The sequence below is a fragment of the Talpa occidentalis genome, unplaced genomic scaffold (assembly GCF_014898055.3).
Source record: "Talpa occidentalis isolate TD23 unplaced genomic scaffold, MPIMG_talOcc4v2.1 talOcc4.5, whole genome shotgun sequence".
Taxonomy (NCBI): domain Eukaryota; kingdom Metazoa; phylum Chordata; class Mammalia; order Eulipotyphla; family Talpidae; genus Talpa; species Talpa occidentalis.
This window is the reverse complement of record NW_023604861.1, coordinates 59,928,015-59,954,571: the sequence shown is the minus strand read 5'-3', so window position 1 is coordinate 59,954,571 and position 26,557 is coordinate 59,928,015. Positions and strand designations below refer to the sequence as shown.

Genomic DNA, 26,557 nt, shown 5'->3' with positions numbered 1-26,557 from the left:
GAAAATCAAATCAACAAAAAACTATGAACCAGAGACACTTTTGGGGGGTGGGGGGGGCGGGAGGGGAAGGATTGGGTTCAGAATGGGGCGTTTGCAATTGTATGGGGGAATATAAAAATAAAATTTAATATTTAAAAAAAAAAATAAAATAAAATAAATTTTGACTTTGAAAAGCTATAGAAGTGAGTGGAAATCAGTGGACAATAAAGTACGATGTGGTCTTTCACTTGTCATCCATTTTCCCAGTTCAAAATGACTAATAAGGATTTTGTTTTGGTAAGTTTTATTAATGGAGTTTGAGAGACATTTTCTAAAAATGGCTAATTTACATAGAAATGGAAAACTTGTGAGAAATATTTATGTACCCTCATTCATCTGGAAGCTCAGATTAGATTTATGTCAAAATAAAAGCTTTTACAAAAAGGGAAACCCATTTCCTTGAGAATTGCTCCTTAATTCCACTGAATGTATTTTAAAATAGAATATAAATAGAATAAAATAGGAGGATATACAACTAATATATTTGTTATAATTAACAATCTTGTGGACTACTGTTACAGAAAAAAAAAAAACAACAACAAAACCCAGTAACTTCATTCATCAGATTTATAGTAATGTCTCTGTTGGCAGCTCCAGCCAATTGTTAGAGCTAAAATTTCTCTATCACTTAGCTATTGGTGGCTATCAATAAATGATTACTCTATATTAGAACTTCACAATATCAATTTGTAGCAGAGCTGTAAATGAAGCTAGGTTAGTATTCTCAAAGCTTAGTAATTGTCATGAGAGTATCCAATGAATAACTGAAATTTACAAATCATTATTTTTCACAATAGAATTATCAAGGGACACTAAAAATTCATTTTTTAGTTTTTCCATCTATTTACTATACATAATAATCAAATTATAGTTATTGCTATAAGCATTAAGACAATTTCAAAGTTATAATGTGAAATACAACTTTCAAAGCTTCAATAAGCTCCAGTGCCTGTCTACAAACTGTCAATCTATAAAAACATGGGAGAGGGCCTCCCTGGTGGCGCAAAGGGTTAAGCACAGCACTGTGAAGCTATCTGCAGCCTCTGCCGCAGGTGTTAGATCCCCGGCCTGTCAGGAAGCTTGCTACACACATTGCGCAGCAGACCTCTCCTGTCTCACCCGCTGCTCCCCTCAGCAGTGTAATTCACTCAGTCTGCCTGTTCTGCTCCCCACTCTGTCTCTGGTGAGTCCTCAGACCCCCTACAGCTCTGGCCTGTACCCCAGTTCTTGTATGCATAAATAAATCTATCTTTAAAACAAATAAACAAAAAACATGCGCGAGTAAGAATTAAAGTGATTCAGCGTTATCTCTCATCCTACAGTCTTTCAGGTTTGTACACATTTTTCTGGTTGTGGAGGTTAATACAACATTTCATCCTTCCAAAGTTGGAAGAGACTAGATGAGCCTCTACAAGAAATTTTAAAAAATCACAAAACTTATAAAAGCATATTGTCTCATTTACAAATAGTAAAGTTTTTAGGTAAACCAATTATTTCATTAGCAATGGAATACTATATCTGACCATAATTAAAAAACATGCCCTATTAAGAGCCTCCCTGGTGGCACAATGGGTTAAACACAGCACTATGAAGCAATCCGCAGCCTCTGCAGCACGAGTTTGATCCCCGCCTGGCCAGGAAGCAACCCACAGGGCGCAGCAGACCTCTCCCACCTTGTCCGCTGCTCCCCTCAGCAGTGTGTTTCAGTCAGTCTGCTGTTCTGTTCCCCACTCTGTCTCTGGTGAATACTCTCATCTCCCCCTCTCTCCCACCCTGCACCTCTGGCCTCGTACCCCAGCTCTTGCATGCATAAATAAATCTTTTTTTTTTAATGTTAATAGAGTTTCAATAGATTTTTCCCTTGCTAAGGGAATGTCCGTTCAATATTGTTTTTAGGCCTCATTATAAATACGTATGTACACAGACTGTAAACAGACATCCTTATTTCAGAAATAGAAAATTATCCAAATTATTCCACCTTATTTTGTTTAGTTATCCCACAAGCATTTATTAAACACTTAGCAATGCCATTAAGACTATTTGAAATGATTACTTTTTAACTATGATTTGAAATATCAAATTGGGAAAGTTTTTTCTGTTACTATAACTCATCCAAGTTTTTACATTATTATTTTATTACATATGGTTTAGTGTAATATTAACTTTTAATTTTATATCTATGCACTTTAAAGAAACTTTTAGGGCAAGTGTAACTAAATAGACCACATTTCTTCACATGGATCCTACTAAGCAAATGAAAATACATTACTCTTCTGAGTTTAACTTAACACCTTACTTCAAAATGTCCCATGTACTGAAGATATCTAGCTTATAAAGTATCTTCCTTCTTTACCTTCCCTAACTCATTCAGTACTGTCACCAACTTTTACCAAGGCGTTTTCTTTTTCTATTAATAGTTAGGACTGTTCTCTTCTACTATTGCTTTGTTTCTACAATTCAATCAATTCTTCCTCATATGAAAGCAGCATGTCCTAAATCCCTTTCCTTTTTTGGATACCTTGGAAAAATTACTCTGTTCCATTTTGTGAATCAAATTAAAAGCTCAGTCCTCATCTAGTAACTATTTATTAGGTAACTAGTTATGTGCCAGACACTGGGCTAGTGCTCAGAAACAGCTAATAAGCATAAAAGCAAGGGCTACAATATTCTTGTAGCAAGAAAAATAAAAATTACTGATCTGAATATGAGATTAGATCTCATTAACAGTACAATCAACTCTTAAAACTATCTAGAAATTCTCTATATAAGCATACTTCCAAATGCCTATCTACCTCTTACTGAATTTGCTTTTCTTCAAGCATTAATATTTGATATATAAAAGTGTCTTTGTAACATAATTGCTTTTATATTGAGTTTTAATACTAGAACTTATTTTTAATTTTTTTCAGGGTGGCAATATTTTTTTCTATAACGTGAGTAAAAAATTTTCTCTGGAGAAAATAAAAGCCAATAACCATTTGTTTCCCGAGGAAGACGAGTTCGAAGGCCACCAAGCCACTTAGAAATCGACTTATGAAACATAAAAATTTATAAATAGAGATCATTTATTCTCTATTTCTATATTTACATTCTTAAGGTGCTGTCACTCAGGTAATACCACTGAATTACTAGTTTAAAATAAACTATTTTTGAAAATTGTGAAAATCTATCAGTTTAAGACGGACTAAATGTGGGAAATTCTATAAAGAAGTAAAAGTTATTTTGTAATATTGTCTTTATTGTATTTACTATTGACTTTTAAGTATTAAGATACTGGTTCAGAAAAGCTTTCCATAGAGCAGCTAAATTTCTTTTTTATACATAGGTCAATGGCTAAAAAAAAAACTTCACAAAAACCCACAATACAAAACCTGTTCTACAGGCTTCTACCTAGAGGAAATATTAGAGAAAGTACAGCCATTTTATATTGTGTCTAGGAAACAAACACTTTTAATGTTTACTGACACTGCTGAAGTTTGCATTTCAGCTAAGCTGTTGCTTCTTACAGGACTTACTTGAATCAATAACTCAGAACACATTTTTTGAGGCTGGCAGAAAACAGATTAGAAACTTTGTTCAGAATGGTGATTCTTTATGCAATGACTCAGTTCAGTAGCTAACACTATAAACTTCCTTCCTCCCACAGAAGAATGATTATATGCCTTCCATGGTTCCTTTTAAAAAGACATAAAATTAGCATACACTCTCCTATGTTATGATTGTACAAATGAAGTTTTAAGCATTCAATGTTTAAATTACATATTTTTTTAATTAAGTTCATCATTAAGACTTCTATTTGAATTATGAGGGAATACTATAACTCATAATAACTGATGATACCAAACAAACATCACAATAATAATTTTAAATCTATTGATAACAGATAAAAAAATTAATTTTGAATTCTCATGCAGTCAAAAGAGAAACATGAAAAATGGTATACTGTCACTGTTTTTATTTTTGGAAACTCTTTGCAAATGAAAACTCATTTCCAAAATAAGATATTCCATGGACACAGAATAGTTGGTAATTGTTCAAGTGCCTCAGGCAACAGAGAAGTATTGTTTTGTAGTTGTTGTTTTTTTAAACCTCTCCTAGTAACAGCAGTTCATCTCCTTATGCACAAAGAATCAAGGTAACAACAGCTAAAATGAATATAAGCAATACTGTAAAACCCCAACTAAAACTAAAGTTTACCATATTAACTCCATTTCTATATGCCAATATAGATAACCTGGTTGATACTCACCAAATGTTATAGAATGTCCAGGCTTGTCTAAGAAACAAAAAGTAGACACATGGTGAGGTGCTGAAGACAGCTCTCGGCTCAAAGCACTTTAGATGAAGTAGCCTTTATCTTATATTTAACAGAGGGTGCCTTCTATTACCAAAGCATGGCAGAGTCGAGAGTTTCCACAACCCTGTCTTGACTTTCTGTCTCTCTTTGAGGAGTAACAGTTACCACCGGAAAACGTTAGCTGAAAACGATCACTTGAACACTCACACAGGGCAGCTGTAAATTTCCACTCTCTTTGCTTGCTCTCAGATTCCAAGCCTTGCTTGTCTCTTAATCTGTCACAGGCAGTTCTGTTACTGGTCAAACCAGCTTGCTTAGGAGTTCTCTCCTTCTCTAACACACTCTTTTAGGTGCATACCACACAATCACAGCTCCCTCTTTTTTTTCCTCCCTCCCACTCCTGCAACGTCACAAGAATGTGCATAAAGCAATTAAGGCCGAAACACATTTAATCCTTGCCTTAAAAAAAAAAAAAAAGCCTAGGACCAACAAAAAAAAGATTTTTCCCATCACATTCCCCCCATATATTCCATACTTGTTCATGCTTGGGATCTTGTTAACAGATTAAACTGGACTATTATCATGTTTTAAAATTGTTAAGTAAAGGTTTCTAACAAAGACCTTTGATAATGATGGTAACAGGTTCATCTGCTAATGTTAGTTCCTCAGGGAAGGTGCTATTCCTAGTTGTAGTAAGAAAGTAGAGCAAGCAAATACGCAAATATGAATTTAATCTTGAGAGTTAAAAAGCAAGGAAGATTTTAGAATTAAAGTATTCATAATATGATGTTAAGTGTAATTTTGTGGAAATTCGTTGTATTTTAGAATAGGGTATATTTTGAAAGTTAAATATGACATTTACATTTATTTATAAAAGGGAAAATTTAAAATAGAAAAATACTGACATCAAAAATACGAAATAGAGCTGCTTAGCTATGTGCAAAGCATATTATTTTGTTTAGAAAGAAAATATTCCCCACTTTCAGAGCATTATTGGTTCAGATGCACAATGCTTCTTCAGTGAGAATATAAAAGGCTAATAGCTACCCAAAAAACCCTTTATTTTTCCACTATTATAAATGTGTAATTATGGTGTAATGTATCTTAAAATTATGGTTTGTCCACAAGGATTGTGGATGATGGTTAGTGATAGGCACAGATGGCATTTGTAGGATTCTTTGGAATTAGGAGGTAACATGTTCAGTTAGGAATACATGCTGGCTCTGGAGAACACTAGTCAGAGCCTGCTTTGGAGTTCTGTTCAGGTTGACTTTTAAGTTCCCTGTCTTCCACTCTGTGTTTCCAATCAAAATTCTTGGACTCTTCTTCTGATGACACATCTTCCAAATACAGAGTTGATGAATTAGTTATTAGACCTACTATTATTTTAATCATACTCTACAGAACTAAAATATCTCTAACACTATATGCTTAACTAAAGTGAAAGGTAAATATCTGTGAATACTTGTTTATAATCCTTAAGAAAAATAAGTTAAACATACATATATATTTACTTAAAAATATGTATTTCTTAATCTAGTTCATTTAAAATAGACTTTCAGAATGTGAATATATTTTAATTTGGTTTTACTTAACATCTAAGAAATAGGTATCAAAGAAACTAGTGATTTGACTGGTAACTATTTCTTAAATTAGTTGTTTTATAAAATGCAGTTTTATTTCCTATTTTAAAAGAAATGTTAAGTGGAAATGATCCTAAATCACTATATCATGTTAAGTACTTACTATTTTCTTGTGTCTAAGGTAATATTCAAAGAATTCTGGTATAACTGAAGAAATTCAAGAATTTGTAAGGGTGATGCTTAGAATAACTACAAGGTCAATTTTCTAAAAGTCACTTTAATGCTGAGAATTTACTTCAATTTAATTCTAAGGCACAAGATAAAAACAAGGCATTCATTATATAACTAATCATATTGACTGTGATTGTGTATACGTCTTTGATTCCAACTAAATGCCATTTTTTTCACATTTTATTTAAATTTCATTTTTTATATTCCCCATGCAATTACAACCCCTTATTTTGACCCCAAGCCCTCCTTTCCCAGCCCCCCACCTCCCATAAATGCCATTTTTTAAAAAAGACACACAGAGAAATTACAAAAAGCAACCTTATAGTAGGCCACAGAGAAATCAATTCATTTCTGAAGGAAACATGCCCAAACTTCATTCTCTGAACATAACACAAAAAACTGTAAGTTATATTAAAAATTTCTACAGACATGCAAATGTTCTTTTAAAAACTCTATTAATACCTGAAAATTTATAAAGACCATTCTTCCAAAAATTACTTGGATAGAGAATTAAAAGTACATTACGGTGACTTCTGTTTTAGGCTACAATGGTTTGACAGGGACTAGACCTATTCTGCTGACTTACATAACTAAAAAAAAAAAAATATATATATATATATATATATATATATATCAACACTAGTTTTCAGACACTGGACACCTGGCAACTCAGCCCAGTAATCCCTGAGAGAAGGGAAATAAACAAGGTAAGCCTTACAGTTGCCCCAGGCTGCAGAGCAGGAAGGGAAACCCAAAAAGAGCAAGGCAATACCCCAGAGTTAAAGAGATAAAGTTGAATATTCAAGAAAGCCAATGTGACTAAAATTCACAGGGCAGAATACCAGAGAGAAGAGAGCTGCAAAGTGAGGCCCAGAGCTACAGAGATCCCCTCAAACTGATCAGCAAATATCTATGAAAAAACTCTCTAAGGCCAAGGAAAGAACCACTGGAAAAGAGGCAGGCTGAAGAAGTTCAAGTACTCATACTGGGCTGGAAATAGTTCATGTTAACATCCAGAGTGAAGAAATCTCATAATAGATGGAAAAATGGGTTGAGTACCCAGAAGGATGTTGCTGTAGCAGTGGGGCTAAATTAAAGGTTGTTCTGGTTCCTCCCACTAGAGTTTTCAAGTAAGCCTTGAAATGATCATATTCTCTGCAAATAACTGTATCCTATAGCAGAATTCAAAATACATAAAGAAATTTTTAGACTCTAGCATACAACCACAGAAAATTCACAATGCCTGGTATCTATTTAAGAACTACCAGGCATGCAAAGGAGGAGAATAAAATGTATATTAAGGAGAAAAAATCAGTCAATAGAAACTGACTTAGAAATGACACAAACAAAAAAGTTGTACACATCTGTGCTCAGCTCACTCAGGTGAGGGAGCATCTAGTGGTAGAGACCAGGGTACTGTGAAACATCCTACCAATCAGAGAACAATCTCTGCCCAGAATGAACCAGCCCAAAATGTCAATAGTGGCAAGCCTGAGATACACATATTGAAAGCTAACTTCAGCCTGAAGTTACACAATGTCATCAGAGATTTGTCTTTTTGCAATGCTTTCTTTTATATTGTCTTCATTCACAATTGGGCTCTCTACTGGTGGCAAAGATGACTCCTGACAGATTACATAGCCATCATCCCCATTATCTGAAAAGGAGAGAAGCCCTGGGCATCTTAGTAACCACTTCAAGTCCTAAAAATGCCAACTCAGGCAACCAACCATGGACTAATAACCATATTCATAAGAATGGGGCATTCTCACTGACCAGCTCGCTGAGTGTATTAGTATTGGTGCTAAGTGACACGCCTAGGAGGTAGGAGAGAAGCACAGTGAAAGGCTATTAAAGAGCAAATTCAAGTCTATCTAGTGAATAGCTTACTCAGTCAAGTGAAATGCTGGGTTATATTATCTGCACTATGATTTAATAGCAAAGCATGTATAATTGGATTCACTGTTACATTTCAGTATTATATAATACTGTTTTGCAGTCCAAACTGGTTGCTCAACATCCGTATCTATCCTTTTGCCACATCAATACTTTCAAGAATGATCCTGCCTAACGTTGGGAAAATTCTCCAATTGTGACTAACTGCATTCATCCTCACTCATACTTCTTTACTTATTGCATCCAGCTTCAATAATTTGTTCGTTATAGGCTTCTCAAATTTGAAATATCTCCATATGGTCTAGCAAACGATGGCTCAATCACAAATTTAATACTTCTACCTCTTCTCCAAAACATCTAATAAACAAGGAAAGGAAATGGGAAAACAGGACACTGGCACATGAAAAATGGTAAGCAGAGAAATAACACCCTGAAATATATATCATATTTTGCTGCAGAGGAAAAGTAAGCTTCCCTGCCATTGGAAAGGGAGCAAATTCCTTAGTTACTAAACTAGTTACCTTAGGTAACTAGATTGTTGGGAGAATCTCTTTATCAACTACCTTCCAAAATCACATTTGAGAGGGTCATAGTAGGTAGTCCATTTGTTTTTCAAAGCAATCTTATTCTTTTAAATTTTTATTTTTGTGATAAATATACGCAATAATTATACCATTTTAAATATTATAGATTTCAATTACAGAAAGTAAATTCACTGTTTTGCATTCACATTTTCCTCTGTACCATCCATCTTCAGAATTGTTTTCATCTTCCAAAACTGATACTATGTACCCATTAGTCCTTCTCAACCCCTAACCAACCACCATTCTACTTTCTGTCTCTATTAATTTGAGTATGAGTGGAATCACAAGGTATCTATCCCGTGACTGGCTTATTTCACTTAGCATAATGTTAATATCCATTCATGTTGGAGAATGTATCAGACTTTCCTTCTTTTTTAGGGCCAAATAACATTCCATCATAAGTATCACATTTTGTTTATTCATTCATCCAGTGATTGGCATTTGAGTTGCTTCCATCTTTTGGCCATTGTGAATAATGTTGCTTTGAACATGGGCATACAAATAACTCTGTGAGACTCTGCTTTCAATTCTTTTGGTTATATGCCTAGAAATGAAATATTGTAGATATCATGGTTTTTTTTTTAAAGTTTTATTTATTTATGCATACTAGAACTGGGGTATAGGCAACAGATGCGGGGGGTGAGTGGATTCACCAGAGACAGAGTGGGAGCTTAACAGGCAGATCTACTGAAATACACTGCTGAGGGGACCAGTGGGCACAACAGGAGAAGTCTGCACCATGTGGGTTAGCTCCCTGGATGGGGATTGAACTCGTGCTGCAATTACTGCAGATAGCTTCATAATGCTGTGACTTAACCCTTGCACCACCAGGGAGGCCACCTGATATTATGGTAATTAAAAAAAATTTCAGCACCTTCATTCATTATCATAAAATGGGAATCATCCCAGAGTTCATCAATGAGGGAATGGATAAATTGTGGCATATGCATGGAATAAAAAACCAAACAGGAATAAAAAAAAGAAAGAAAAGAATCAACTACTGAATCATGCAACAAATCAAGTCCATTCATTTCTGGGTCAGTGTTAGGGATCTAGGAGGTGGACAATTATACATCTTTATTTCTCAAGATTGAATTTCCTTGACAATTGTAGGGTAAGGAAAAATGTCAGGCTTTTCTGCCCTCCCGCCATTAGGATAGATGACAGATCTGCAGTCCTGAATGCATACCTAATGGCGGGCACCTGGAGTAGGGTGTTTGTGCATAGGTAGATGGGATTCACCTGGGCTGAGACTACGCTTTTAAGGGCGGCGTCACAGGGACGCCAGTAGAAGCCAAGAAGCCGAGAAGAGCAGTAGAAGCTGAGAGAGAAGCAGGAGAAGCAGAAGCCAAGAGAAGGCCGGAGAGCCCAGATAGAATGAAGACTTGCTGGGGGCTGGGAGGCCTGCCAGCCTCCTGGCCCCCCAGCACCCTTACCTGCTGTGTACCGGGTAAATCCCAATAAAAAGACCTACAAAAAGCCACTAAGGACTCTGATTCCTCCTTTACCCAGTCTGCTGGATCAGAGAACCTGCACTATGTCCGTTCCTGTCCCGACAACAATGCAATGTCTTAGATTCTCAACTGGCTTTTCATAATCACTTTGCTTTTGGACTTCTATTAATCAAAGATAGAAACTGTCAAAATTGAACCAGCCACCCATTACTCAAGTCCCAGGTTAAATTGCCTCCTTGGCCTGTTCTTCCAAACAAATAGGGCAAATCACACAAAGCTAAATTCTAACAGATTGCTCATGACTGTTACCTTTGTTCAACAAGAGACAAGTGGCAGGAGATACTTATTTCCTAACTTCTTTTAAGTGCTAATCTTGTCTTTTCTGGCTAATTGTATCTTCTCTTAGATTCTCTCATATTTTTCCCATACTTTTTGCCTCCCTACTTTTGCTCACACTAATTTTGTTCAGGGCTATGATCACACTCACTGGAAAGACAAATAGGCAGAGAGAATGCATAGGAAGGTCGTAGCTCCCTTGGATTCTGTGTAATCCCTTTTAGTGATCCTTTCCCATATGAGCTCATTCTTTGCCTTCACTTTAAATCTTGGATTCAAATTCTACCCAGGTGGAGCTTTGCAAATCCACAAATTCTACTACCTCTATTATTGATTTCACTTACCTACACCTTTGCTTATTTATATCGTTATAAGGACAGGGTTTAAAATCTTGCAATTGGAAGTGATATCTGGACCATCTTAGATAACACTTACACTCCCTTCGATTAGAATTTATTCCTATCATTGGATCATTCAGCATTTTTGATTGCAAAAAGACCTCTGTATGCCCCTATCTTGCCTACATCATTTATTAAACCTCTAGCACATTCATTTGTTACTTAAAACATTAAGTGCCCATTTATCATTTCTATCTACTACTCCATTCCCCATGTACATGGTCCTTCTGTATTTAACTCCCCCTAGAAAGGGGTCACCCTGTATATTTTCCACCTATTATTCTCTTGATCAGTAACACTGTAGCTACCTAAAAATAAAGTTTGTTTGGGGGTTAATTTTAATTATGCTTCTAATGGTGAGGGTCTAACAACAAAAAAGTTTAGTGCTTAAACATACAGTGTAAATTAACATTTTTTTCTGTAAGGATAATAACAAGTTGAAAAAGTCTTAAGGTATTCATATACATTTTACTTAGTAATTCAATATCTACAAATATATTTTAAGAAAAATATATTGCAAGAGCACATACAGGGATTTTTATCATACTAGTATTTATAGCAAAAAAAAGTAAAAAAAAAGGTAATTTCAAAGTCCAAAATTATAGGATTGATTGTGTTTAATCATCAGGTTACACATGGCATGGGCATTGACTAATTAAAGCAGACAACCAAACAATCAGCACAGCCATAGATCTTTTAGCACACCTTAAACATCAGGTGGAATTCATTCATTCATACAGAATATCACAGTTAAGTTCTTTAAGAATATTTAAGGAACTAGAAATATGCTTATTATATAATATCAAGTTAAAAAATCCAAGATGCTAAACTTAGTAAAGAAGATGTTACTCAAAATTTTTATCCCATTTCACACAATCATCTTTCCATATAGAAATGGAAAGAATACCAAAATGTTAACATTAGTTGGACTGTTGTTTATTTTCTTCTTGTATTCTTGTAGGTTCTCCAAATGTTCTATAATAAATATGTATAGTCAGTTTTGCTACATAAGATAAATCCTAAAAAATCACCAGGCTATGTAAAATCATGCAATAAGAACCAAGGAATTATGGAGGAAATGGAGTTGAAGGGTAATAATCAAAACCTTTGTCATAGATATATTTTTAAAAAGGTAGAAATCTAATAAAACAGTAGCACAGTTCTATACATGTTAAATGGTTAAAAAAAACCACCACATATACAATATGCCTCTTTACTTTGAAAAACATATGAGAGTGCTTGTGGAAGTTGATGTTAGAAGAGTTGTATCTTAGAGTTACTATGAAATAGTGGAAATGGGGTTATCTACAATCAGTTGGAAAGTTCTAATACCAGACATGGATGGATGTGGCTCATACAGCATGTGGTACACTAAGACAGCTGATAGGTGTTTGAGGTGTGTGTGTGTATATCTTGTATATTTCTCCATGGCATGGATCAGCTGGGTGGTCTTCTACATTCAAGTAGTGTTTCTTGTCATGAAACTACACACCAAAAAAATGAGAAATTTGCATTATGCTCAAATTGTTCCCTAAGTCATCAATCATGTTGGAACAAATCAAGTGTTAAGGTACTTGTTTTTACCATCATAAGACGCATGTTATGTGTATACTAAAAAATATTGTGGGCCTATTTTAATTTTACTAATTTGGATAACTACAGATAACTTCAATTTTGGATAACTTCAATGGTATTTACCTCTCTCTTTTTCTCATTTTCTTTTTGTCCTTACTTTTCATTCATGCTTTTGATTCCCTATTCCTAAAGACCACAGTATTGATATAAAATATCACAGCTATACCTTCAGATAGCCCAGGATTAACATTTTATTGTTCACTAACTTTAGGCTGAAAAGGGAAAACAAAGAACATATTTACTGTCTGAAGGAACTTATGCTTCCCAAGTACCAGAGATATCTCTAATTCTTCCTTTTCGTAATTTCTATGTCATACAGAATTTACGTCGTATCCCTGGAAGTTACTTAAATATACTCAAATTACTTTCATAAAAGAATATAGAAGAAAGTCTATAGGAGAAATGCTTTGGACGTGAAAAATTCATTTCCAATTGTCTAGTAATTGCTAATCCTTAAAAGGTCTTATAATTAACTTCAACAAAAGAACGAATCTTAGTTATTTTGGTTTCTCTCTTAAGTGACTCTGCTTCCCATCTCCTCCTGCTCTTTCGAGGAAGGAGAAAGCTGAAAAACAAAAATTAGGTGACCCCTCTTCTTTCATGGGCTTTATATAGTTCCAAAATGTGAGAGCAGTTTCAAAGCCTTGAAAGTCATTCTTTTTCTCACTTTCCAGCACTACTCAGGCCCCCTGCTGGTACTGAGCTGCAGTGGCAGTTGGAAAATTTATCCCTCAGATCTATTCTGCCAGTCAGTACAAGGAGTGACTACCTTCTTTATATCTATTTAGCAATAAATAAACAGCTTCTGAAAATCACTACATAATAAAGCTATTCGAAACATCCCTCACATATTAAGTGGCCTATTTTAATAGGTCACAAGTCTTTGGAATTAGGCAAAACTAGATTTGAATGAAAATTGATTATGTATAAATAACACATCTTTAAGTTAGTGATAGCAATATACAGTTACAGGTCATGCTGTGAAGATCAAATGAAATACCATAACACATGCCTAGCAGTTAAGTGCTACATGTTAGACACTGTTCTACTCATAAAATAAAAAAAAACTTGGCATGTATTGAAAGTACATCAATCCACTTGTGATTTTACTGTCACTACTCTAGAATGGGGAAGAATTCATGGAGGAGTCATAAGTAGTATGTATCAACTCCACTTATTACTTAGCAGATAAAGTTTATTCTAGGTGTTTAAAAGGTATACACACTAAGACACCAACAAACCATTCACATGTATTTAGGGCTTACAAATTTGTCTTATATATTAACCAGAATAAAATAATTCCATTAAAAGAATGTTAGATACAACATTTTAAAATAGCATAAGATAAGGATACAAAAACGCTGGATTATAGTTTAACTTATGACTTGCTTGTTTTGTGCCAAATTAACCTAAGCTTTGAAAATTTTATGCTACACAAACATACACACATATACCGAGACAAATTAGTAAACAAGAAAACTAGTAAAATGGAATGAAATTAAAGAATATCTGTTTTTTTTTCCTATGACTTAACCCTCAAATCAAACTGGAAAAACTTCCAGAAGGTACTATCATTGAATCCACCATAATGGAGTTGAAGACGCAAGTTTAGAAAAAAAAAAAAATCACCTCATATCCGATTATTCTAACCAAAGGTAGAGTTGAACAGGAGGCAAAAGAAATTGAACAATTAGCCATTAATAAGACAAAAGTTATCTCAAAGGTTCCAGAAGGGGCACAAGATCTCCACATTATCTGTGGATCTGAAATAATAATCAAGGAGATGCTCTACAATGCCTGTTTTATAGTGAATTCATTTCTTTCATTGCAACAATGTTTGGATAGTTTTGATGTGAGACAAATTTTCATGATCAATTTCAGTTAATACTGTCAATACTTTCAGGGTTGATACTAGAATAAATGGTGCTTATTAAGAGTAAAAAAAAAAAGAGAGAGATGCAGTCAAGCAAATGCATAGATTAACCAGCATATAGCACCTTCATGCAAAGAACACGTACCTTCTCCTCCAGGCAAATGCAGCTCTGTGCCAGCCTAGGTATGGTTAGATGAGGTGGAAGGTGCTGTGAGCTGGATTTCAGGCTACCCTACAGCCTTTAGGTAGTGCACAAACCATACAACTAAAAGTAATGGCCCAGAACAATTTACAATGGAAAGGCTATGTTACAACTTTCTAATTACTCCAAAGTATAAAAATCATGCATACAACCACCTGAAGGCAGTCTGCTATTTAGCGACAGAGTGGAATATATAATTCATATGCTAATAGGGAATAAAGGCCAAAATACAGTACAAAAGAAAAAGTTATGAATCACAAAGGAAAAGCCAAATGAAATACCATAAAAATTCAGAAGTACCAGAAAATTACTTATATCTTCAGGAATCAGAATGTTTCATAGAGAAGATGGTCCTAAAACTCAGTCTTGAAAGAAGGCTTGATCTGATCAAGTGGCGATAAAAACAAGATTAGCAAGTAGTAAACATAAACAGCAAACAATAATTTAGTTTAGCAGAAATAAATAGGTAATGTAGTTTAAGGTAATGGGCAGGAGCATATATTACCTTTTCCAAGTATTTGATAAAGAATGGAAGTAGAAGGCCTCCCTGTTGGTCTAGGGGTTAAGTCTCAACGCTATAATCACTATGGCCTGAGTTAGAGTCCCAGCCAGAAAGCTAACCCACATATGGCACAGCAGGCCTCTCCTGTCTTGCCCACTGCTCCCCTTAGCAGTGAATTTCAGTAAATCTGCCTATGCTGCTCCCCAGTCAGTCTCAGGTGAATCCTCTCACTCACCCACCCCTGCATCTCTGGCCTACATCCCAGTTCTTCCATGTAAAAAAAAAAAAAAAAAAAGAATGGAAGTAGATCTTGAAAGTCTAATGAAAGAAGTTTTGCTCACCTTTTAAAAAATTTTCACTTTGAACTTAGTAGGTTGAGTGGGACAGATAGAGGCCGATGCAAGATAAGGAGAGAAAAAATGAGACAAAAACATTAAGTGAAAAGTTTAATGTCCAAGAATAACAATATTATTTTCTTAAAATGAAAAAGAGTAAAAAGCATGAGTATAGATACTATTCAGATAAAGAGGAATAAAGACAGGAAGGAAAAGTTTGCTTTAATTTTCTCAGAAAAGAAGAACTCAAGATCACCTGAAGAGAATGAGGAGGGAGTAACAGATGTGTGAGCAGAGTGAAAAATGATCAATTCTATTAATGTTCAAACAACGGAACACTATGTGAAATACATATGAGGATTTTTCCTTTCAAATTCCCATTTTAAAAACCCCAAAAAATGAGGTAAGAGAGAAGTCAGAAGCCAGAGATACAAGATATAACTGGTATCATAATCAAACAATATGGACTTAGCATTATGACCACAGTCAGTATGTAAGAATTCTCATACTTCACCTGTCCCTCCCTCTTTGGTGGTTCTGTTTTCTGTTTTTTCCACAGCTGATACTTTTATGAAAAGTTTTTGCTTGACTCGGTTAAGAAAACCTTCTAATAAAAGAACAACTCCCCACCTGATGCACATTCTCTTTTTATAAGATCTGTCACCTTCCAATTTTCCAAGTTTTCACAAACTTTCACTTTCCTACAATTTACTGAAATCAGAACACAAAAATTTTACATTTGAAAATCATATTATTACTTTTATAAATCTTTAAAAGTACAATTTGTGAGCTGATGCTCCAAAGCCAAGAAGAAAAACAGGATCTAAAAATGGGAAGGACAAAGAAAAAAGTAGGCTAAGTAAAGGGACAGAAAACCCTAGGTGATAAGTAAATGGGTTTAAAATGTCAAGGTGTAAAAGTCTCAAAGTGTATCTATCTATGTGGTTAGGAATTTCATTAATAGTAGAAAGTACTTTTAGGCATTTAATTTTCATATTCAAACACTGATTTAAAACTTAATGTTCGTAATAAAACATACTCAGGTAATTTATTGAATGGAAATAGCTCTATGGAATTAATTATTTCAGCCATTATAGATTCCATAATCTTTATTAAACACATTTTATCATAACTCTCAAGTTTTATAAAACATGATCTAGGAACAAGATTGCAATCTATCAATACCTGAGCATTAATGAATATATTTAATAAGTGCAAACACAGAATAGCATGTTGTTTCACAAATAAAGTACAAATTACTGCACTTTTCTTGCTATATTCATTTTTTTAAATATTTATTTTTACATTTTGATTTCAAAATAAACTTTCTTAGAAAATAAAAATCTTTATTTTATATGCTTCTCTATTGCTTAACAATTTGTCTTCCTCGTCTCTAATTTCATTCTCCCAGTTAACTGCTGTTAATGGTTTAGTTCCATATACTTTCAGATAAATTTTCCAGACATATTTCTTTGAATATAGATACACCATGTGTTAAGATGGATCATAAACACATACTGTTTTGAAAGAGCTGCATAGCATTCCTTAATACTGCACAATTTAACACTACTCTATATGTAGATATTCAGATTGCTTTTTTTCCCCTGATATTTTATGATCTACTTTAACCTGATATTTTTAATAATTTTATTGACAATATAGTACACATTAGGATTAAAAATCATGATGCTAGCTCTCCTTTGAAAGAAGCTATAAAATGATCATCTAATTGCAATAAACACTGTAGAATTTTAAATAAAGTTTGTGGCTTTTCATACCTGATAACCATGCAAACATCACTGTTGTCATACAATGTTATCATTTATTTTGAAGACTTAAACACATAACTAATTTTCACGTTAACTGCACATTATGGCCTAATTCTTCACTGTTGCTAACTTACATTTAATATTCATTATTGGTTTTTCTACAAGCCTACTGAAGTCAATGACAAAAGAACAGCTTCAAGGAACTTGCAGCATCTGGGGGAAAATCTTATCTATATGAAACAACTGTAACAAAATACAAAGATCAAAGAAAATGTAAAAGGAAAATGGATAATCAAGGGGCTAAATATCGTAAGGTAAAATATAGGAACTACCTAATGAAGAAAAAAAAGGGTAAAGAATGGAGGACATGGGGTATAGATGTACTTTGGAAAAGTGCTAGAATTTGGATAGTGATAAAGAAAAGGGGAAAGATTATTTTCAACAAAAGAAAATGTCTTAGCAAAAACTTGAATACTGAATGAAAGAAAGGGAAATAGAAGGGGAAAAAAGGCTAGGAAAAAGGGAGAAAAGAAAACCATAGTTAAGAAGAAAACATATAGGGAAAAGGTTTTGAGCTAGAAGAGGGCAGGGAGAAGTTGTTTGTTTCTTGGGTATATACATTTGTTCTCAGCAGAGAGAATCTCTGATCCAACTGATCCCCTCACTATTTCCCCTCACCTTTCAAAACTTTTCCCCATTTTTTCTGTGCCAGCTTCCAAATCTGTATGTCTAATTCATTCTGAATTTGGACAAAACAGAGGCCCTTCCAGTGGACATAACACATCTATTTAAGAAACTATTAACAATCATCTGATATTTGAACAAATCCTCTTGTGGATCTGAAACAGCTTAGGTAGAAGAAATTGCAAGATGGTAGGATGAGTTGCCCTAAGTCTTGTTTGAACAGGTGGATTAAATCATGGAATGGCAGCCCTGTCCAAACAATTTGGCCCACCATACTGACCATGAGGCACCATGATAGACAAAAGCATTAGACTCTGACTAATGATTATCTCACAATTTCCTGGACGGGATTACAGTTGGAATGTAACTTGTCTGTGCAAGCCCAAATGTAGCCCAAACCAGAACTAGCTATGATGCTGCTCTCCTCTGTAAACCAACCCTTTAAATAGCTCCTGTTAATACCCTTTGAAGAGTAAGGTTAGCCTGGCTAGCTCCTTTCCTGTATTGGCTTCCTCACACATCCATCTCTCTAGTAAAGTCTTGCCTGGTTCAACTATACCTAGCCCTCTCTGGTGAATTCTTTTCCTAAAGGGCAAAGAACCTATTTTTTTGGGTCAGAGTCTGTAACAGATCAAGATTCATCACAAATGAACTGCCAGCGTATTTTTTTCTAAACAAATACAGCATTTTCTACAAAAACAATTATTGTGCCAACTATTAAGACAGGGATAATTTCTCCATTTCTATACAGAATCAAAATGTCAGTTAAGACATCACTTTAGCAAAAGAAGCATAAGTGTTAAAATAAATAATTTTCTTAAGAAATTGAAGGGAAAAAATTAAAACCATAAACCACACCTGGCAAAGATACAGTGAAACAAAATCTCATATACTGCTTAACAGAATAAAATCCCTAAGAATCTTTCTAGGAAACAATTTTCCAGAATATTCATGCTCTTTAACGTACTAATTCTACTAACATACTAATTCTACTAACAGAAACAAAAATTCTACTACTAATTCTATCTTGTGAAAATAATCAGAACTATGGTCACATACTAAACAATGTTATATAATGATATTTATAGTAAGAAAACCTGGTCTATCAAACAAAAAATGGTTGAATAAATTATGCCATGCTATCATCTTATAGAATCATCAGATAAATACTTTAAAGGCTATATAACCATACAAGAAAATCACTGTTAAATAGAAATTAAGAATTGAACAAATACATACAACTATTTCAAGTTACTTTTTAAAATGTATGTATAAGCACAATCATGTATGTATCTGGGTACATACACATATATAATTTTAGGCAAATAAAAGACTAGAAAGAAATGGAACAAAATTATATTTTCTTTGGGTATAGGATTATGAATCCGTTTTTCCTTCTTTATTCTTTTCTATAACAATCAGAATGAGAAAATACAGGAACAAAGAAAGGAACATAATCATTTGGCAAGATATGCAGCAAGACACACACACTGCACCACTACTGCTCTAAGTATACCATCCTCAAAGTTAGCCTGTGGCTCTTTTGCAAACAGAAGTGTCAGTGTGACTAAGTACTGGATAATAAAATGTAAGTAGACGTTTCTGGGAAGATAAAGATGAATTACATCGAGAACCAGTAAGAGTTTAAATTGAATGCTAAATCTATAGATGCCAGTATCAAGATAACACAATTGAATTATCTGAAAACATACTAAAAACAGTGCTCATAAAAATGCTTCAATGGAAATTACAAACACACTTGAAGCAAATGGGGAAAAAAGTCATAAACAAGTCACAGACAAGAACCAAATGCGACTTTTAAAACCAAAAAGCTTAACTGCCTAAATAAAAAGCCAAGTGGATGACTAAACAACAGAATGCTGTTCATTCATAGGAATGAATCAGTGGACTTGAAAATAGAACATGGAAATGACAAATTCAACCAAGCGAGTAGACAGAAGGAAAAAACATTCATAGAGACTAAAGGACACATGGGACTATAACAAAAGATCCAACATTTGTGTCATCAGAACGCTAGAGGGAAAGGAAAAAGTTTGGAGCTGGACAAGTATTTATAAAGTCATACATTCATGAAGCTTAGCTAACTAAGTAGAACAACCCTAAAAAATCCATACCAAGATACATGATTGCTGAACTTCTGAAACCTAAAGAGAAAGAAAAAATCTTGAAGGTAGTCATAGGAAAACAAAAACAAAAATACACATTAACTATAAAAGAAAACCAAATAGTAAATTTCTTTTCATAAAATGTGGAAACTAGGATGTGGCACAGTATTTTTTAAGTGGTGGAAGAAAAGAACCCAGAATTCTATGTCCACCAAAAAATATTTCAGGAATGAAGGGGAAAGACATTCTCAAATGAAGAAAAACTAAGAGAACAAGTCTTTATCCAACTATTGAAAAGAATAAAGGAAGTTCATGAAACAAAAACAAAATAATAAAAGAAACTCTTGCTTAAACATTAAGAATTAAAATATAGTTAAGAATAAAGATGTGGATAAAACACAATAGACTTGAACTTTTAAATTTGTGTTTGAGGGCCTCCCTGGTGGCACAGGGGTTAAAGACAGCACCATCAAGCTATAGCCAGCCACTGCAGCTTGAGTTCAATTCCTGGCCTGCCAGGGAGGAACCCACATGGCGCAGCAGACCTCTCCTGCCTCACCCACTGCTCCCCTCAGCTGTGTATTTCAGTAGATCTGCCTGTTCTGCTCCCCACTCTGTCTCTGGTGAATCCTCTCACTGCCCCACACCTCTGGCCTACACCCCAGTTCTTGTATACATAAATAAATAAATCTTTAAAAAAAAAATAAAGTTGTGTTTGACACCGAAAACAAAAATTTTTGTTTTGTTTGATGTGGCTTTAAATGTATGCAAAGGAAATATTACATACAATTATAATACAAATGTGGGAGGGTATAGGGACAGAGAGGGAGATAAGGTTTGAATACTTCTCTCAAACTAAAAAAAATATTGATACAGACTGTGATGAACTATGTTTATATAATACCACTATATTAAAAAACAACAGAGATCCACTAACGGAATTCTAAAAAAGTCCAAGTAGTTATAGAAATGAAGCAAAGAAAGAAATTTTAAAAACAGAAAACAAAAAAAAGTAAATGGGAGACTTAAAAGAGGCATTTTATTATTATTATTTTATTTATGCAGACAAGAACTGGGGTGTAGGCCAGAGGTGTGGGAGGAGGGGATGTGAGAGGATTCACCAGAGATAGAGTGGGGAGCAGAACAGGCAGATCTATTGAAATGCACTAATGAGGGGAGCAGCAGGTGAGAGAGGAGAGGTCTGCTGTGCCATGTGGGTTAGCTCCCTGGTGGGGAACTGAACTCAAGCTGCAGTGGCTGGTGATAGCCTGATAGCACTGAGACTTTAACCCCTGCACCACCGAGGAGGCCCAAAAAGGCTTTTTTCATATATGATGGTGGACAGCATGTTAAACAAGCTGTGAAAAGACTCAACCTCTCCCATTTCAAAAGAATTCCCAGAAAAGACAAAAACTAAATGAAAACAAACCCTGGAATTATGATCACAGAATTGAAACTATTAGAGGGGGAAGGTGGGCATGTGAATAAAGGGGCTGGGAATTCAATGGTCTATGGTGGAGGACTCTGGATACTTTGGAGGTAGGCGTGGTGTGGTGTAGTAAGAGATCTGAAGAGGGGTGAACTTACTCCACTAAGTCACGTATATAGTATTATTATAAACCAAAGTTAACGGCATTAAAACAAACAAATTAAAAAAAAACACCTCACCCATGACAGGGGCTAAAGGGAAAAAACAAACAACAACTGATATCCTCATCTGGTAACTAGCACACTACTAATTTCGTAACTTTTTCAATTATTTTCTAATTTGGGATGAAATTTCATCTCTTGTCATTCAGCTGAGATACGTTCAAGGTTACTTTCTTCCATTTAAGCAAAGGAAAACATTTTACTAAGTGTACTGCTTTATATAGACATGTATTCAACGACAGCTTTATTAAGTTCTACTAGCTCAAAAAATTATCACTATACAGTATAAATATTTGTAATGTATTTACACCAAGATATTTTTTATTTTAGCACAACATATTTTGTCACTTGATCTTATATATTTTAATAAGTGCCATTAATTTTTTTAAGATTCATTTTATTTATTATTTATGCATACAAGAGCTGGGGTGCAAACCAGAGATGGGGGGCTGGTGAGAGGCTTCACCAGAGACAGAATGGGGAACAGAATAGGCAATCTACTGAAATAAGTTGCTGAGAGGAGCAGTGGGCGACACAAGAGAGGTCTGCTGCGCCATGTGGTTTAGCTCCCTGGCCAGGGATTGAACTCGTGCTGCAGTGGCTGGAGATAGCTTCATAGTGCTGAGACTTAACCCCTTGCACCACGAGGGAAGCCCAGTGCCATCAATTTTTATACAAAAAAAGAAAAAGAATTTTTGGAAGTCCAAAACTTTATTTATATTTATAAATAGCCAGAGCTACTTTATTTTGATTAATTTTATATGATAAATCTTTTTCTTAATCTATTAAATTTCTTCCTATAAATTTTGTTTTATTTATGAAAAAAAAAATTTTTTATGCATTTGCCTTTTTATTTTTGAAGACTTTTTAAAAATATATTCATTTATTTTAATTAAGTAACATTGTTTTATATTCTTGTTAAAATTTTGACAGTATAGGATTTCTCAACTCATGTGTGGTCACCATAGCTCTCCCACCACCAAAGCACCCATAGTCCTCTATTGTAATCCACTGTGTGCTCCTGGTCCCCCCTCCTTTTTTCATATATTAGAATTGTTGGGGGGACAAAAGAAATCATCCTATACCCTCTATGTTCTTCTTGGACTGGGTGAGTAATCAAAACAGCACCAGATGGATTAGCAAATGAAAAACAACTTAATGACATATTTATGGAAAATTTACATAGAATAGGAAAATCATTGCAAAAAATGATTGCAAAGTAATATACAAAATATGTGTATGTAAAAAAAAAGAGAGATGTATAAAAAATTAATGAATGAATTCAATTGTGCACTGTTGAAGGAAACTGTTTCCTAGTAGGAAAACAGTAAGTGACTAAAGGCAAAAAAAAAAAAATGCACAGCCATATTATCACAACTAAATTCTGGGGGAAAAATAGTACATTTACCATAGGTGACATCATAAATCAACAGTAACTTTCAGGAGAATAATCTGGAGATAATTATGGTAGTTATAAATGTACTCAGAGCCTTTTATCCAATAAATACCATTTAGGAAATATTCTTACACAAATAACCCCAAAAGGAAAAAGAAAGTAATTTATACAAGAGTTTCAAAGCACGCCTACTCATAATTAAATCAGAAACAATTCGAGTTCATGAAAAAGGAAATAGCTAAGACTCTAAGATGATAAATTAGACATAGCTACAAAAAAACCTGAAACGTGGATCATATGAAAATAGGGAAATGTATTAAAAGTATTTTTGTATCAGTTATAATTTTTATCTCTAAGTAAAAGGATGTCCACCTAACAATAATTTAAGTAACAGACATTTAATAACTCACATAACGAGTTGTGGAAGGCTAAAGTTCCCAAGCTTTTCAGTAGTTCAGTGAATGTAATTAGGGGTCTTAGCAATCCACAGGGATGTAGCCTCGTAGTAATAAGATGGTATCTTAGGGCTTCCCTGGTGGCACAAGGGGTTAAGCACAGCACTGTGAAGCTACCTGCAGCACAGAGTTCGACCCCCAGACTGCCAGGGAGTTACTCACATGGCACAGCAGACCTTTATTGTCTCACCCACTGCTCCCCTCAGCAGTGTATTTCACTAGATCTGCCTGTTCTGTTCCCCACTCTGTCTCTGGTGAATCCTCTCACCTCCCGCACCTCTGGCCTATACCCCCATTCTTGTATACATAAATATTTTTTTAAAAGTTAAAAAAAAAAGGTGGTATATTAGTTCTTTGTTGCTACATAACAAATTACTCCAAATTTAGTAGTTTAAAACAATACATGGCTATTGAGGATTAGGCAGTTCGAACCCAAAGTCTCATATCGGGTTGCAATCAATCAAATTACTTACCAGGGATACACTGATGTGGTTTGTGGGGACTGGACATTTCTTCTAAAAAGGCTCACTCAACTGTGTTGTCCCAAGCCCTCGGTTCCACCCATTTCTCCATAGGGCTGCCTACAATGTAGCACCTAGCTATCTCCAGAGCAAGTAATCCAGGACAGCAAGAGAGAGACCAAGATGTCTCATAATCTTGGAAGTGATAAACCATTACACACATTCTACTGGTCACACAGACCTAATGTGGCACTTATGGACGGGGACTACACAAGGATATGAATACCAAGAGACAGATCACTGAACATATCGAAGGCTATCACAATTTACTCTCCTGACTTTCAATGATTCACATCTCAACCCACATGCAAAATATATCACTCCTCCCAGACTCTAATAATCTCATCACATAACAGCATCAACTCCAGTACTTGATCATTTAAATAATATACATATGTGGATAAGGTCCCTTGGGTATAATTCCTTCAGTAACTTCTCCTGATATAATTTTTCTTATTCTGTAGACCTGTGAGCAAAGTTGGAGCTGACAAACCAGCATTTAGGCCATATCTGGCCACACACATCATTTACATATTGTTTGCAGATATTTTCACAAGAACGCAAAGACCAAGTAGTTGCAATGGAGACTAAATGGCCCACAAAGCCCAAAATAATTACCATCTGGCTGTAAAGGCAGGAATGACACAGTGCAGGTTTTCTGATCCAGCAGACAGGGGAAAGGAGGCAGTCAGAGTCCTCAGTGGCTTTTGCAGGTCTTTTATTGGGATTTACCCGGTACACAGCAGGCAAGGGTGCTGGGGGGCAGGGAGGATGGCAGTCCTCCCAGCCCCCAGCAAATGATCACTCTATCTGGGCTCTCCGGCTTTCTCTCTGCTTCTCTGCTCTTCCATTCGTTCTGCTGCTTCTTGGCTTCTCCTGGCGTCCCGTGATACCGTCCTTAAAAGCCCAGTCTTAGCCCAGGTGAATCTCATCTACCTATGCCCACACCCTACTCCAGGTGCCCGCCATCAGGCATGCATTCAGGACCGCAAGGATCCATCATCTATCCTGATGGCGGGAGGGCAGAAAAACCTGACATTTTTCCTTACCCTACACTGGCCTTTTACAGGAAAGGTCTACTGACCCCAAGGGAAAAAAGGACAGGCTATTTGTCATGCCCATTTTTTGATCAAGTATAGATAACCATCATACACATACCTGGTCAAAAGATGGGGAATGAAAAGTCTATAGGGGCCACTGAAATCCAGTCAGGCAAATCCTGGAACTTCCTTCATTAAGACTCAGCCCTATTATCCATCAGGAAATGACTCAATTTCTCTAGACTCACTACCCTCTAGGTTGAGCCCTCTGAGTCATTCGTTCTTTCTTTTCCTGCAAGGTAGCACATTTCATTAGCTTAGCAGTCTTTTCAATTTGCTTCCTGCTGTAGAAATTTGGGGTAACCCTTCTTTTTCATTGTATGCTGTCTTCTTTAATCCAAGGGACCTTAAAATATAATGCTCTTAAAGATTGTGTGTCTGCTAGGAGTCTTACTGGAGTTCTTTCCATTAAACAAAACTTCAACTAAATAGGTACCAGTCACACCGTTAAGACTTCAGCTGGCCTTTCATTTGACTGAAAAGTACTACAAGGCAGCACCTTAGATCTTTCCTAACTATTAAAAACAGAATTTTACAACCACGCCCTCAGCTTCATCCTTAAACCAAGTTTTCCTGGGGCTCCCTGGTGGTGCAAGGGGTAAGCACAGCACTGTGAAGCGATCCAGCAGGCCAGGGAGCTACCCACATGGTGCAGCAGACCTCTCCTGTCTCACCCACTGCTCCCCTCAGCAGTATATTTCAGTCTGCCTGTTCTGTTCCCCACTCTGTCTCTAGTGAATCCTCTCACCTCCTGCATCTTTGGTCTGTACCCCAGTTCTTGTATACATAAATAAATGTTAAAAAAAATAAACCCCAAATTTTCCTGATAATGGCTTGGATTTGATCTTCCTTAAGAAGGGATTTCTTAAATTCTAGCATCACTGGCTGTCTAGAGAGATCAACAATGACTGAAACTTCACATCACAGCTGTTTTAGTTTATCAGACTTTTCTTTAGCACACTTGCTCCTCTCATATCGTAGCAAAAATAAACCAGGGGGCACCTTCAATTCTCTGTTCAAAAATTTCCCTAGCTACTGGGCCACTTAGGTCATTATGTACATGGTCTAGTTTCTATATCACTAGAGGTTACTAAAATTTCTGCTACTCAAAATGCAGGTATATGAATAAAATACAGTCTAAGAAAAAGGACCCTACCCTAGGTAGCCATTGCTATAACTTTAAAACACTAACATATTAATTTTCCTAAAGACTCAAGTAAACTTAGGGACACTAATCACATTCCTGCTGAATTTCTATTAACAGGTAAGTCAGAAACACAAAACACCTGTTTTATCAGCATCTGGATAACCACAAGAGCTTGCAAAAATGTGCTAAAACAACTAAAAATAACAACAGGAAACTGGAAACAATAGCATGAACTGTCATGCTGAACAGCAGAAACCCACTTCTGAGTCAAGACTTTTATAAAAACCTTACCCCGAGCCCTAAGATTTGAGATGGTTTCTTTGGAACATAAATCCGGCCATCTC

At 35.4% G+C, this 26,557-nt stretch overlaps 1 protein-coding gene across 7 annotated transcripts in view; it reads right to left on the bottom strand.

Moving 5' to 3' along the window:
- The window catches only part of CAB39L (calcium binding protein 39 like), a 101,930-nt gene that overhangs the window by 67,355 nt on the left and 8,018 nt on the right, over positions 1-26,557 (bottom strand). For 2 of the 7 annotated variants that reach the window (XM_054701294.1, XM_037527301.2), the window contains exon 4: positions 4,289-4,315. The exons of the other annotated variants lie outside the window; for them this stretch is intronic. The gene's annotated coding sequence lies outside the window, so the exon portion shown is untranslated. The remainder of the gene's footprint in view (positions 1-4,288; positions 4,316-26,557) is intronic. 7 annotated transcript variants of the gene reach the window in all.